This window comes from Heptranchias perlo, chromosome 17 (assembly GCF_035084215.1).
Source record: "Heptranchias perlo isolate sHepPer1 chromosome 17, sHepPer1.hap1, whole genome shotgun sequence".
Lineage (NCBI taxonomy): Eukaryota > Metazoa > Chordata > Chondrichthyes > Hexanchiformes > Hexanchidae > Heptranchias > Heptranchias perlo.
The window spans coordinates 32,073,705-32,087,747 of NC_090341.1; the positions used below are offsets into that span (position 1 = coordinate 32,073,705).

The window sequence follows — 14,043 nt, forward strand, 5'->3', positions numbered from 1 at the left end:
GTTACCTAAATGGCTGCAATCTGCTTGTTTAAATTTTGGATATCCCTTTCATGAATCATCTTAAATAGGAGAGTTTGTTATAGAATGGTGTAATCTGCGTCATGAACCATCTTGATGATAGCAATAATGCATAAAATAAATGGTTCACTTTTTTATTTTAATAGCAGCGGTGACAGGTTTATTTTGTTGCTGTTCCTTAAATGTCAAGTACAAAAATAAATGTTCTACTGTTTATTCTGTTGGTTTTTATGAACCAATTAAAAGTAACCTTTCAGTGACCCACTACTTTCTAATTTTTTTTTATCATTTCCTAGTTTCAGCTGCTCTGCGAAGATGATCTAATACCTCTGAAGAATATGCATGTCCTATTTCTTTACATTATCAATTATTAAAATGTTAATCTTTATGTACCTTCATGGGACTACTGTTTTTTTTAAATTTCTTACATTTAAGAATGAAGACATTGATCGTACTGATCTAGATAGTTCCACCTCTCTGTCTTTAGGTCAGATATAGCAAGACGTGATAGTGGGTGTATCACATCGGCCACTGTATCGCACAATGCCTTGGAAATAGAATCAGACTGCAGATGGATGGGAATTTTACAACTGCAGTCCTTTCAATGTGCCCACATGCAAAGAGGCAGCCTGAAGGGGTAACTGAAGTTTGTGTGAAATTAATCTAATTTTTTTAATGCTGTACATTTTTTGCATTCAGCAAATTGTTGGTTGTGGAATTATAATATTATCAAGTCGACCACTGACAAAAAGAAAATGAAAACATTACTCCTTTAAGCTTAATTAATCTTTTCCAATTTTATACGCATAGGTCTGTCTAAATGAGAAGATTTTGAACTTATGGTTTACATATATGTTGAATTAGCCTTTGAAGGATGCTTGATATGCATCAGTTATCATACCAGTGGAGATTTCTAATTGCATCAAACTTACTAATTTGATTTTGGTTTTAATGAATCCAGTGTTTGTCATCTTCATATATACTTCATATATATGATTAGACAGTGGACACTTTCTCCCATCTTCAGAATTCTTGTTCCACCTGGACCCCTCCCTTTGGCCTCTTACCCACACTTGAACTTTTCATTGGGTACGGCCGGCGTGACATAGCGTCTCATTTTCTTTACTCCCCTCACTCACTCTAACCAACCTCCCTCTGAACTTGCAGCACTCTGTTCTTTCAGGTCCAACCTTGACATTGTCATTAAACCTGCTGACAAGAACGGCGGTGTTGTAGTTTGGTGAACAGACCTCTACCTAGTGGAGGCTTTTTCTAAAATTTGTTCATGAGATGTGGGCGTTGCAGGCGAGGCCAGCATTTATTGCCCATCCCTAATTGCCCTTGAGAAGGTGGTGGTGAGCCCTTGAACTGCTGCAGTCTGTGTGGTGAAGGTTCTCCCACAGTGCTGTTAGGAAGGGAGTTCCAGGATTTTGACCCAGCAACGATGAAGGAACGGCGATATATTTCCAAGTCGGGATGGTGTGTGACTTGGAGGGGAACGTGCAGATGATGTTGTTCCCATGTGCCTGCTGCCCTTGTCCTTCTAGATGGTAGAGGTCGCAGGTTTGGGAGGTGCTGTCGAAGAAGCCTTGGTGAGTTGCTGCAGTGCATCCTGTGGATGGCACACACTACAGCCACAGTGCGCCAGTGGTGTAGGGAGTGAATGTTTAGGGTGCTGGATGGGGTGCCAATCAAGCGGGCTGTTTTGTCCTGGATGGTGTTGAGCTTCTTGAGTGTTGTTGGAACTGCACTCATCCAGGCAAGTGGAAAGTATTCCATCACACTCCTGACTTGTGCCTTGTAGATGGTGGAAAGGCTTTGGGGAGTTAGGAGGTGAGTCACTCGCCGCAGAATACCCAGCCTCTGACCTGCTCTTGTAGCCAAAGTATTTATATGGCTGGTCCAGTTAAGTTCCTGGTCAATGGTGACCCCCAGGATGTTGATGGTGGGGGATTCGCGATGGTAATGCCATTGAATGTCAAGGGGAGGTGGTTAGACTCTCTCTTGTTGGAGATCGTCATTGCCTGGCACTTGTCTGGTGCGAATGTTACTTGCCACTTATCAGCCCAAGCCTGGATGTTGTCCAGGTCTTGCTTCATTATCTGAGGGATTACGAATGGAACTGAACACTGTGCAATCATCAGCAAACATCCCCATTTCTGACCTTATGATGGAGGGAAGGTCATTGATGAAGCCGCTGAAGATGGTTGGGCCTAGAACACTGCCCTGAGGAATTCCTGCAGCAATGTCCTGGGGCTGAGATGATTGGCCTCCAACAACCACTAACATCTTCCTTTGTGCTAGGTATGACTCCAGCCACTGGAGAGTTTTCCCCCTAATTCCCTTCAATTTTACTAGGGCTCCTTGGTGTCACTCAGTCAAATTCTGCCTTGATGTCAAGGCAGTCACTCTCACCTCACCTGTGCAATTTATCTCTTTTGTCCATGTTTGGACCAAGGCTGCAATGAGGTCTGGAGCCGAGTGGTAGTGGCGGAACCCAAACTGAGCATCGGTGAGCAGGTTATTGGCGAGTATCACTTTGCTGATGATTGAGAGTAGACTGATGGGGCGGTAATTGGCCGGATTGGATTTGTCCTGCTTTTTGTGGACAGGACATACCTGGGCAATTTTCCACATTGTCGGGTAGATGCCAGTGTTGTAGCTGTACTGTAACAGTTTGGCTACAGGCACGGCTAGTTCTGGAGCACAAGTCTTCAGCACTATAGCTGGGATCTTGTCGGGGCCCATAGCCTTTGCTGTATCCAGTGCACTCAGCCATTTCTTGATATCACGTGGAGTGAATCAAATTGGCTGAAGACCGGCTGCTGTGATGGTGGGGATATCGGGAGGAGGCCGAGATGGATCATCTACTTGGCACTTCTGGCTGAAGATGGTTGCAAATGCTTCAGCCTGGTCTTTTGCACTCACATGCTCGACTCTGAGGATGGGGATGTATACAGAGCCTCCTCCTCCCATTTGTTTAATTGTCCACCACCATTCATGACTGGATGTGGCAGGATGCAGAGCTTTGATCTGATCCGTTGGTTGTGGATCCTGGCATGCTCTTCTACACTCCTCATTGAACCAGGGTTAATCCCCTGGCTTGTTGGTAATGGTAGAGTGAGGAATATGCCAGGCCATGGGGTTACAGATTGTGCTAGAATACAATTCTGCTGCTGATAGCCCACAATGCCTCATGGATGCCCAGTTTTGAGCTGCTAGATCTGTTCTGAATCTATCCCATTTAGCACGGTGGTAGTGCCACACAACACGTTGGATGGTGTCCTCAGTGTGAAGACAGGACTTCGTCTCCACAAGGACTGTTCAGTGGTCACTCCTACCAATGCTGTCATGGACAGATGCATCTGCGACAGGTAGATTGGTGAGGACGAGGTCAAGTCGGTTTTTCCCTCATGTTGGTTCGCTCACCACCTGCCGCAGGCCCAGTCTGGCAGCTATGTCCTTCAGAACTCGGCCAGCTTGGTCAGTAGTGGTGCTACCGAGCCACTCTTGGTGATGGACATGGAAGTCCCCCATCCATAGTACATTCTGTACCCTTGCTACCCTCAGTGCTTCCTCCAAGTGGTGCTCGACATGGAGATGGACTGATTCATCAGCTGAGGGAGGATGGTAGATGGTAATCAGCAGGAGGTTTCCTTGCCCATGTATGACCTGATTCCATGAGATTTCATGGGGTCCGGAGTCAATGTTGAGGACTCCCAGGGCCACTCCCTCCTGACTGTATATCACTGTACCGCCACCTCTGGTGGGTCTGTCCTGCCAGTGGGACAGGACATACCCAGGGATGTTGATGGAAGAGTCTGACATGTTGGCTGAAAGGTATGATTCTGTGAGTATGGCTATGTCAGGCTGTTGCTTGACTAGTCTGTGGGACAGCTCTCCCAATTTTGGCACAAGTCCCCAGATGTTAGTGAGGAGGACTTTGCAGGGTCGACTGGGCTTGGTTTGCCTTTGTCGTGTCCAGTGCCTAGTGGTCTGATGCTGGGTGGCCCGTCCGGTTTTATTCTTATTTTGACTTTTTTAAGCGAGATTTTACAACTGCTTGCTAGGCCATTTCAGAGGGCAATTAAGAATCAACCACATTGCTGTGGGTCTGGAGTCACATTTAGGCCAGACCGGGTGAGGACGGCAGGTTTCCTTCCCGAAAGGACATTAGTGAACCAGATGGGTTTTTACGAATCCGGTAGTTTCATGGCCACCATTACTTATACTAGTTTTTAATTCCAGATTTTATTTAATTAATTGAATTTAAATTCCCCAGCTGCCGTGGTGGGATTTGAACTCATGACTCCGGATTATTAGTCCAGGCCTCTGGATTACTAACCACTATTCTACCATACCCGGTAACTCTCTGGCACCTCCTCCTACCTCCCCCTGGACCATGACCCCACCGCTGAACATCAAACCATAGTTTCCCAGACTGTCACTGACCTCATCTCCTCTGGAGATCTTCCCTCCACGGCCTCCAACTCATAGTCCCGCAACCCCAAATAGCCCGCTTCTACCTCCTTCCCAAGATTCACAAATAGGACTGCCCTGGCAGACCCAACGTTTCAGCCTGTTCTTGCCCCACGGAACTTATTTCTTCCTATCTTGACTCTATTTTTTCTCCCCTCACCCAGTCTCTTCTGACCACATCTGTGGCTGTTCCAGCGCTCTCCACCACTTTAACGCAAACTTTGATGTTTCCAGTTTCCCAGCCCTAACCTTTTCACCATAGATATCCAGTCCCTCTACACCTCCATCCTCCACCAGGACGGTCTGTGGGGCCCTCCACTTCTCCTTGAACGGAGGCCCAATCAGGCCCCATCTACCACTACCCTCCTTCGCCTGGCTGAACTTGTTCTTGCATTGAACAACTTCTCTTTTGACTCCACTCACTTCCTCCAAATAAAAGGTGTCGCTATGGGAACCCATATGGGTCCTGGCTATGCTTGCCCTTTCATGGGATACGTGGAACATTCTTTGTTCCAGTCCTACTCAGGTCCCCTCCCTCAACTTTTTTTCCGGTATATTGATGACTGTATCGGTGCTGTTTCCTGCTCTTGCTCCAAATTGGAAAATGTCATCAACGTTGCATCCAATTTTCACCCCTCCCTCGCCTTCACATGGTCCATCTCCGACTCTTCCCTTCCCTCCCTCAACTTCCCTATCTTCATTTCTGGGGATAGGCTGTCAACCAATATCTACTATAAGCCCACCAACTCCCACTGCTATCTTAATTGCACTCCTCCCACCCCGCTTCCTGCAAGGACACTATTCCGTTCTCCCAATTTCTCCCTCTCCGTCGGATCTGTTCTGACGATGTCACCTTCTACACCAGTGCTTCCAATATGTCTTCCTTTTTCCTCAACTGAGGATTTCCCTCCACTGTGGTTGACAGGGTCTTCAACCGTGTCCATCCCATTTCCCACACTTCTGCCCTCATCCCTTCCCCTCTCTCCCAGAACCATGATAGGGTCCCCTTTGTCCTCACATTCCACCCCACCAGCCTTCACATTCAATGGATCATCCTCTGCCATTTCCTCCACCTCCAGCGTGATGCCACCATCAAACATATCTTCCCCTCCCCATCCCTTTCAGCATTCTGAAGGGACCGCTCCCTTCGCGACACCCAGGTCCACTCTTTCATCACGCACTCCCCTTTCCATGGCACCTTGCTGTGCAAGTGCAGGAGATGCTACACCTGCCCTTTCACCTCTTCCTTTCCCACCGTCCAGGGCCCTAAACACTCCTTCCAGGTGAAACAGCAATTTACTTGTACTTCTTTCAATTTAGTATACTGTATTCGCTGCTCACGATGCGGTCTTCTTTACAATGGGGAGACCAAACTCAGACTGGGGGATTGCTTTGCTGAACACCTCCACTCAGTCCGCAAGCGTGACCCTGAGCTTCCGGTCGCTTGCCATTTTAATTCTCCATCCCACTCCCACTCTGACCTCTCTGTCCTCAGCCTCCTACACTGTTCCAGTGAAGCTCAACGGAAGCTCGAGGAACAGCACCTCATCTTTCGATTAAGCGCTTTTCAACCTTCCGGACTCAACATTGATTTCAATAACTCAGATCATAACCATTGCTCCCATTTTGTCGGACAGCTGGTAATGGTTCTGCTGCTGCCAGTTACAGCTCCTCTAGATCCATCTTTTGTTACTTGTCCCATTACCACCCCCTTTGCCTTGCACCATTATCCCTTTTGTCATTTAATCACTCCTGCCCTCCACCCTATTACAGACCTTCCCTTTTGTTCTTTCCTCCTCTCCTCCTTTCCCTCGTTCTGTACTTGCTTAAAAACTGTTAAACCTTTACTTCTTCCAGTTCTGACGAAAGGTCATCGACCTGAAACGTTAACTCTGTTTCTCTCTCCACAGATGCCGCCTGATTTACTGAGTATTTCCGGCATTTTCTTTGATTAGCTAGGGAATTGTTTACAGGATATATTCATTTAGTGGCTTGGGATTTTATTCCTTTACATAATTTTAGGTATTATTTTCTGCAGTGATATTTCAGTCTTACCCCATGTTTGATGCTGTATGAACATGCTGGGGAAACATGAAGTCCTTTTCTGAGCTCTCCCAGTAAAGAATATGTAACTCAGTTAATACGTTCTTTAAGTTTACAAATATCTTTTGGCAATAGGGACTATTGAACTATCTCCTTCAGTCATGGATTTTTTTTTCTTTTAAATGGTAACAATTAAGTATTCTTATTTCAACTGTCATTCTGTTTCTGTTTTATATGAGAGGCCCCATATTCTTTTTCATATGTCTTTTCTGCCAATTCCCCCCTGCTCCCCTCTCCTCTTCTCCTGAATCTATTAAATCCATACTACAGTGTAACTGCACAGGCTGGGGTGTCCTTAGCTACCTTCTTAAGCATCCGTTATTCATGTGCGAGCCTTTACGGTGAATGCCAGCAGGCTATTTGAGATGGGACATTTAAGCCATTGCTAAACTTGTTCTCATCTGATATTCACACATACGCACTTCAAGGAGAGGTTGTTGGATAATGATCAGAAGTGAGAGATCCAGCTGACTTCTTTTCCCCTTCGCTAACTGAGGGGCGCTGGAGTCAATTGTAGTGCCTCTATCAGCATTTCAAATTTTATCAGTTCATAGAATCATACAGCACAGAGGGAGGCCATTCGGCCCATCATGCCTGTGCTGGCTCTTTGAGAGAGCTATCCGATTAGTCCCACTTCCCTACTGTTTCCCCATAGCCCTGCAAATTTTCCCTTTTCAAGTTAACTCAACACAAAACCTTGGAGCTGGGAGGTATGGCTCATCTACTCTGTAGATAAACTCACTGAGTCATCAGGTTAGCTAAGACCCCATATTTACTGTCTTGCATTTGCAGTGACATTTGCTGAGCTTTGTACTGAATATAATGGCCCAGATTTCGCTGTGGCAGAACACCTAACGGTGTTTGCTGTCAATTAGACTTGCCATTGCACATCTAGGTTTTTAAATTTATTGCGTGGCAGATAACGTTGCAGCGAGGGAAACAGGGCATCTGGGACCTGAGTGAACAGGGCAAGCAACTGTGTATCTCCTTAACCAATCAGATTAAAACATTGTGAAATTAACAGCGCAAGGTCTAAGAAGAAAGTGTAAATTAGAATGAGTGAATTCAATGTCAAATCAGGTACAGAAAGAGAAATGAAGAGAGGGAAAATATGATTGTATTAAGAGAGGAAAAGTAAAAAAAAGTTTTAATTTAACATTTTACATTTTTAAAATCTCCAACAACAATTCAAACCTGAAAGAATGAAACTCCACACTTTTCAGTATCAGAGAGGTTGATTGGCCGTAATTAACACTAATCACATCATTAAAAGGGTACATAGACTGGAACGACAATTTTCTGTGGCGAGTTTAGTTTGTATCTACTGCGCAAATACAGCAACTACATGCCATTCAATGCATTTGAATGAAGAGGAAGACAATGAGATGCCATTTTCGCGAAGCTAGTGGCGGAGTGGTGCATCTCGGACAGCAACTTTTGGATGTTCACGTTTAACCGCGCATCTTCCCCCCGCCTGGAGAGCACCATTGGCCTCGCTGTTATTTTGACAGCAAAATCTGGCCCAATTTGTTTCCACTTTCTTAACTTGATTCCCAACCATTTGTGGGAGTTGTTTTTGATATTTTACAGGAAATACATGTTATAGTAATATTACTTAATCAAACTTCTCCCACTGGCAAAGTTATCTCCTGCACATGCCAATATTTTGCAGAGTCGTAGAATTTACAGCACAGAATGAGATCATTCAGCATATCATGCCTGTGTCAGTGCCATTAGATTGGAGCTATCTACTCCAAGGATGGAAAACTATAGTTATGAGGACAGGCATGAGATACTACAAATATTTACAATGGAGCAGAGAAGGCTAAGAGAGATTTAATAGAGGTTTATAAAATTATGAAGGGTTTTGATAAGGAGAATAGGGAAAAATTAATTCCTCTGGTGGGGGTTCAGTGACAAGGGGTCATCACTTTAAAATTGTGAGGAGAAAGGTTAGAAGAAGCTTGTTTACACAGAGGACTGTTGGTGCACAGAATGTTTTGCCACAGGGATTAGTGAGGCAAAGAACATTCCATCGTTTAACGGAAAATTCAATAAATATTTCAATGAGTGGAAGACATTTGGCTCAGAGGAGAAAGCAGGACAGTGGAATTAATTTTGGAGTGCTATAGCAAAGAGCTTTCACGGATACAATGGACCAAATGGCGTCCTTCTGTGCTGTAAGCTTCTATGACCCTAAGGCTTGGATTTTAAAGGCTCTAGCAGGTTAGGGATGGAGAGCGACTATCACCTGCTCACACAATACTGTTGCTAACCTCAGGGCCCTCATTTGCTATGCAAGGCAGGTTTGGAGCAGTTTACTGGGAGAAAGGGAAATACAGTTCTGGCACAGCCTTTAAAAGGCACCAATGAGTTAAATGGGAGAATTATTTTTCTACAAGAAAGGCAGAAGCAGCAGCAGCCTCTGGGATATCAACCGCTGGAAGAGCTCCCTGATTCTCAGATGTATCCTGGAGGTCTTTTTTGCAGAAGTCAGGGTTAGAAGAGCAAGTTGGACACTGAGGGCAAGATGCCCCATAAGAGGGTGTTGCAGGCCGTCAGTAGGGAGGTGACAATTTTTTTAAAAATTCGTACATGGGATGTGGGCGTCGCTGGCAAGGCCAGCATTTATTGCCCATCCCTAATTGCCCTTGAGAAGGTGGTGGTGAGCTGACTTCTTAAACTGCTTCAGTCCGTGTGGTGAAGGTTCTCCCACGGTGCTGTTAGGAAGGGAGTTCCAGGATTTTGACCCAGCGACGATGAAGGAACGGCGATATATTTCCAAGTCGGGATGGTGTGTGACTTGGAGGGGAACGTGCAGGTGGTGTTGTTCCCATGCGCCTGCTGTCCCTGTCCTTCTAGGTGGTAGGGTTTGTGGGTTTGGGAGGTGCTGTCGAAGAAGCCTTGGCGAGCTGCTGCAGTGCAGCCTGTAGATGGTACACACTGTAGCCACAGTGCACCGGTGGTGAAGGGAGTGAATGTTTAGGGTGGTGGATGGGGTGCCAATCAAGCAGGCTGCTTTGTCCTGGATGGTGTCGAGCTTCTTGAGTGTTGTTGGAGCTGCACTCATCCAGGCAAGTGGAGAGTATTCCATCACACTCCTGACTTGTGCCTTGTAGATGGTGGAAAGGCTTTGTGGAGTCAGGAGGTGAGTCACTTGCCACAGAATACCCAGCCTCTGACCTGCTCTTGTAGCCAGAGTATTTATATGGCTGGTCCAGTTAAGTTTCTGGTCAATGGTGACCTCCAGGATGTTGATGATGGGGGATTCAGTGATGGTAAAGCTGTTGAATGTCAAGGGGAGGTGGCTAGACTCTCTTTAGTTGGAGATAGTCATTGCCTGGCAGTTGTCTGGCGTGAATGTTACTTGCCACTTCTCAGCCCAAGCCTGGATGCTGTCCAGGTCTTGCTGCATGCGGGCACGGACTGCTTCGTTATCGGAGGGGTTGCAAATGGAACTGAACACTGCAATCATCAGCAACATCCCCATTTATGACCTTATGATGGAGGGAAGGTCATTGATGAAGCAGCTGAAGATGGTTGGGCCTAGGACACTAAGCCCTGAGGAATTCCTGCAGCAATGTCCTGGGGCTGAGATGATTGGCCTCCAACAACCACTACCATCTTCCTTCGTGCTAGGTATGACTTCAGCCACTGGAGAGTTTTCCCCCTGATTCCCATTGACTTCAATTTTACGAGGGCTCTTTGGTGCCACACTGGGTCAAATGCTGCCTTGATGTCAAATTGCCCAGGTATGTCCTGTCCACAAAAAGCAGGACAAATCCAATCCAGCAAATTACCGCCCCCATCAGTCTACTCTCAATCATCAGCAAAGTGATGGAAGGTGTCGTCGACAGTGCTATCAAGCAGTACTTACTCACCAATATCCTGCTCACCGATGCTCAGTTTGGGTTCCGCCAGGACCACTCGGCTCCAGCCCTCATTACAGCCTTGGTCCAAACATGGACAATAGAGCTGAATTCCAGAGGTGAGGTGAGAGTGACTGCCCTTGACATCAAGGCAGCATTTGACCGAGTGTGGCACCAAGGTTGTGGAATCGCTTAGCTCTGTCTATAGCATGTTGCTTCCACTATTTAGCATGCATGTAGTCCTGTGTTGTAGCTTCACCAGGTTGGCACCTCATTTTTAGGTACGCCCGGTGCTGCTCCTGGCATGCTCTTCCACACTCCTCATTGAACCAGGGTTGATCCCCTGGCTTGTTGGTAATGGTAGAGTGAGGAATATGTTGGGCCACGAGGTTACAGATTGTGCTGGAATACAATTCTGCTGCTGCTGATGGCCGACAGCGCCTTATGGATGCCAAGTTTTGAGCTGCTAGATCTGTTCTGAATCTATCCCATTTAGCACGGTGGTAGTGCCACACAACACATTGGATGGTGTCCTCAGTGCGACGATGGGACTTTGTCTCCACGAGGACTGTGCGGTCGTCACTCCTACCAATATTGTCATGGACAGATACATCTGCGACAGGTAGATTGGTGAGGATGAGGTCAAGTAAGTTTTTCCCTCGTGTTGGTTCGCTCACCACCTGCCGCAGGACAAGTCTGGCAGCTATGTCCTTCAAGACTCAGCCAGCTCGGTCAGTAGTGGTGCTACCAAGCCACACTTTGTGATGGACATTGAAGTCCCCCGCCCAGAGTACATTCTGTACCCTTGCTACCCTCAGTGCTTCCTCCAAGTGGTGCTCAACATGGAGGAGGACTGATTCATCAGCTGAGGGAGGAAGGTCAGCAGGAGGTTTCCTTGCCCATGTTTGACCTGATGCCATGAGATTGCATGGGGTCCAGAGTCAATGTTGAGGACTCCCAGGGCCACTCCCTCCTGACTGTATATCACAAATGCAGTCAATGTAACCTCCACCACCCCAAGAACTGCCACACAGTACTGGAAAAGGTTCAGTGACCTCACAAGAGTAGATAAGGTAAGCCTAGGCATTCTTGCCAATACACATCCTCTACCACTCAGACAGCCTTCACTCACCCCCCTACCTTTCTTACTCTTTCTCTCTCAGCATCTCGGTGTTAAGGGAACCTCAGCAAACACTCATGCACCTTCTTTCCTCTCTCTGCCAACTCACATTGTCTGCCACAAGAGCTACTGACAATGTTCAGGGACGCTTGATTTACAGGGCCAGTGTACCTGCACACCTCATCACCATATGCACTTATATGGGGGAAAGTGTATATGCCACTCACATGCACTGAGCACCAGTGAGACTTAAGGGGAAATTTTAACTGGGAATAGGATTCGGCTGGGCAGGGTGAGTGCCAGACACCTCCCAGCCTTGGCAGCATGAGGCCCAGGCGATTTTAACATCCAGGCCTCATCTGCCGGTCAGCCCAAAATGGGAGGGAAGTGATAACTGGCTGGCAGGTGGGAACAGAAGTTCAGGTGGCAGGAGGCTGCTGGCCTGCCCCAAAGGAACGGTAACTGGCAAGAGGTAAGTTGTGGGGAGGGATTTTCAGAGAGGGTCTCACGGGAGGGAAGTGGGAAGCCCAGGGCAGGGGAGGCATAAACTTTCCTTAAATGGCCTCTTCGGGTCCTGGATCCTTTTCCCGATGTTTTCACTTGGCAGAAAATTCACAATGGCTTCCCCGCTCAGGCCAGGGTTAAAACTGCAGTCGGGGCCTGATGATTTCATTTGAACCTAATCTGCATATTTAAAGAAGGATCTAACTGGATATATCTACATATATATATATACACAAATTGTTGTTGCCAATTGACATCTCTTTATAAGCAACCTTCACATGGCCATCCACAGTAAAGGATGAGTCATGTCCTTCAATCTGCAATACAGAGAGCTGGAGCAGTCAGCAGTTGTCCCCTCTAATGATGCAGGTAACCTGGGACAACAGAAGGCTGGGAGTGCTTGAGGACTGTAGGAACAGAAAACATGATAGTTGCCATCAAGATTGGCTACCTTCACTGAGCTCCAGGCCTCATCATATGAATACTCTGGTGTCTGATCGATAAGTAAAGGAAGGGGCCTCTTTTCCTTGAATTTTATGTGTATGTGTGTGTGGAGGTCTGGTAGGTCTTTTTTTAAACCACTGTTAGAGATTTACAGAATGCAAATCCACAACAGTTTGTTGATGGATTGCCTTGTAAAATTACTTCCCATTAAACAACACTGTGAGGGTACCAGTAGCAGAACAGATTACTAGTTGCACCATGTGTGTGGTCTGTAAAAATCACTTAATGTATCTAAACTTTGACTATTTTTTACAGTTTTGGCTGAAGATTCACAAATCAATAAATATATTTACATAGTACTTGTAGCTAGACTGTGTGTAACCCAATTTATTTCCCTTCCAGGCTCTGGATTTTCATACACTGAGCCATAAACATCCCACACATTGATTTCAAGTTTTAAAATATTATCCCTTTTTATTTAAGTAACATTTAAGTACCATCAAAATACTGAAATAGAAAATAAATCTAAAGTATTCATATTAAAACAATAAACATAATCAATGTAGTATAACCAGCTTAATACGCCCCTGACTGTACATGATCCCACAGAAAGGTTGTAAGGATATGTGTTGAAGTACATGAGATTATCACAGAGGGGCAATATCTGAAATTGGGGTTAAGGATTTAAGCCATTCGGTTGCATGCCTGGCATGAAAGAGTTCAATTCTGTCATTGCTTACAAACAGAAAATTTGTTCTATTCCTCAGCAATCTCCTCATCTTCAGAGACCAAATATCGCAAACAAAAAGGACACTGACTTCATAAGAAAGTGATCTACAAACTTTCATCACGACATTTTTGTTAGGTAAGGGTATTAAGGGATATGGTGCAAATGGAGTTGAGGTACAAATCAATATGCCTTATTGCTAATATATCCCTGTTTGGTTTTTGAAGTTCATATACATTGACAAAAGTATTATGCAAATCCCTAAGTATTGGATAGAAAATATTTTATGTAGCACAGATGAACATTAGGCCTCTGGGGGTGATTTTTGGGGGCAATTGCAGGTGCGTTGGGGGCGGGCGAAAATCGCAGAAATCCCGCTCGGATCTGGAAGCTGGCTCCAACCCGCCGACTTCAGAGTTTCCCAGGGACCCACCTGTGTGCGCACGGGCGACGCGCAAACGGAAGTCCCGGCAGCAATTAAAGCCGGAGGGATGACAGTTAAAGAGCCAAATGTACCTCATTGAGGTACTTACGGCACATTACCTGGGACAGACAAAGTAATTAGAACGATTTTTAACTTACCTGGGCGGCTTGCCCGCCGCATCTGATTCACGCCTGGTGAAACCTGACGTGAAGGGCCGGATCAGGGATCAAGAAACTAAATAAATTAAATAAAAAACCATAGATGGAAGTGAAAACACAAAATGAACGTACCTTTGCACCCTGCTCCGATGTCCAATGTCTCCCTCTCCGATGTCCCCCTCTTCTGTCCCCCTTAT

At 46.0% G+C, this 14,043-nt stretch overlaps 1 long non-coding RNA gene across 7 annotated transcripts in view; it reads left to right on the forward strand.

Annotated features, from left to right (window-relative positions):
- Positions 1–14,043, forward strand: part of LOC137334234 (uncharacterized) — a 168,853-nt gene that overhangs the window by 111,006 nt on the left and 43,804 nt on the right. For all 7 annotated transcript variants that reach the window (XR_010966104.1, XR_010966105.1, XR_010966107.1 and 4 more), the window contains exon 3: positions 13,305–13,402. This is a non-coding gene — a long non-coding RNA (uncharacterized lncRNA). The remainder of the gene's footprint in view (positions 1–13,304; positions 13,403–14,043) is intronic.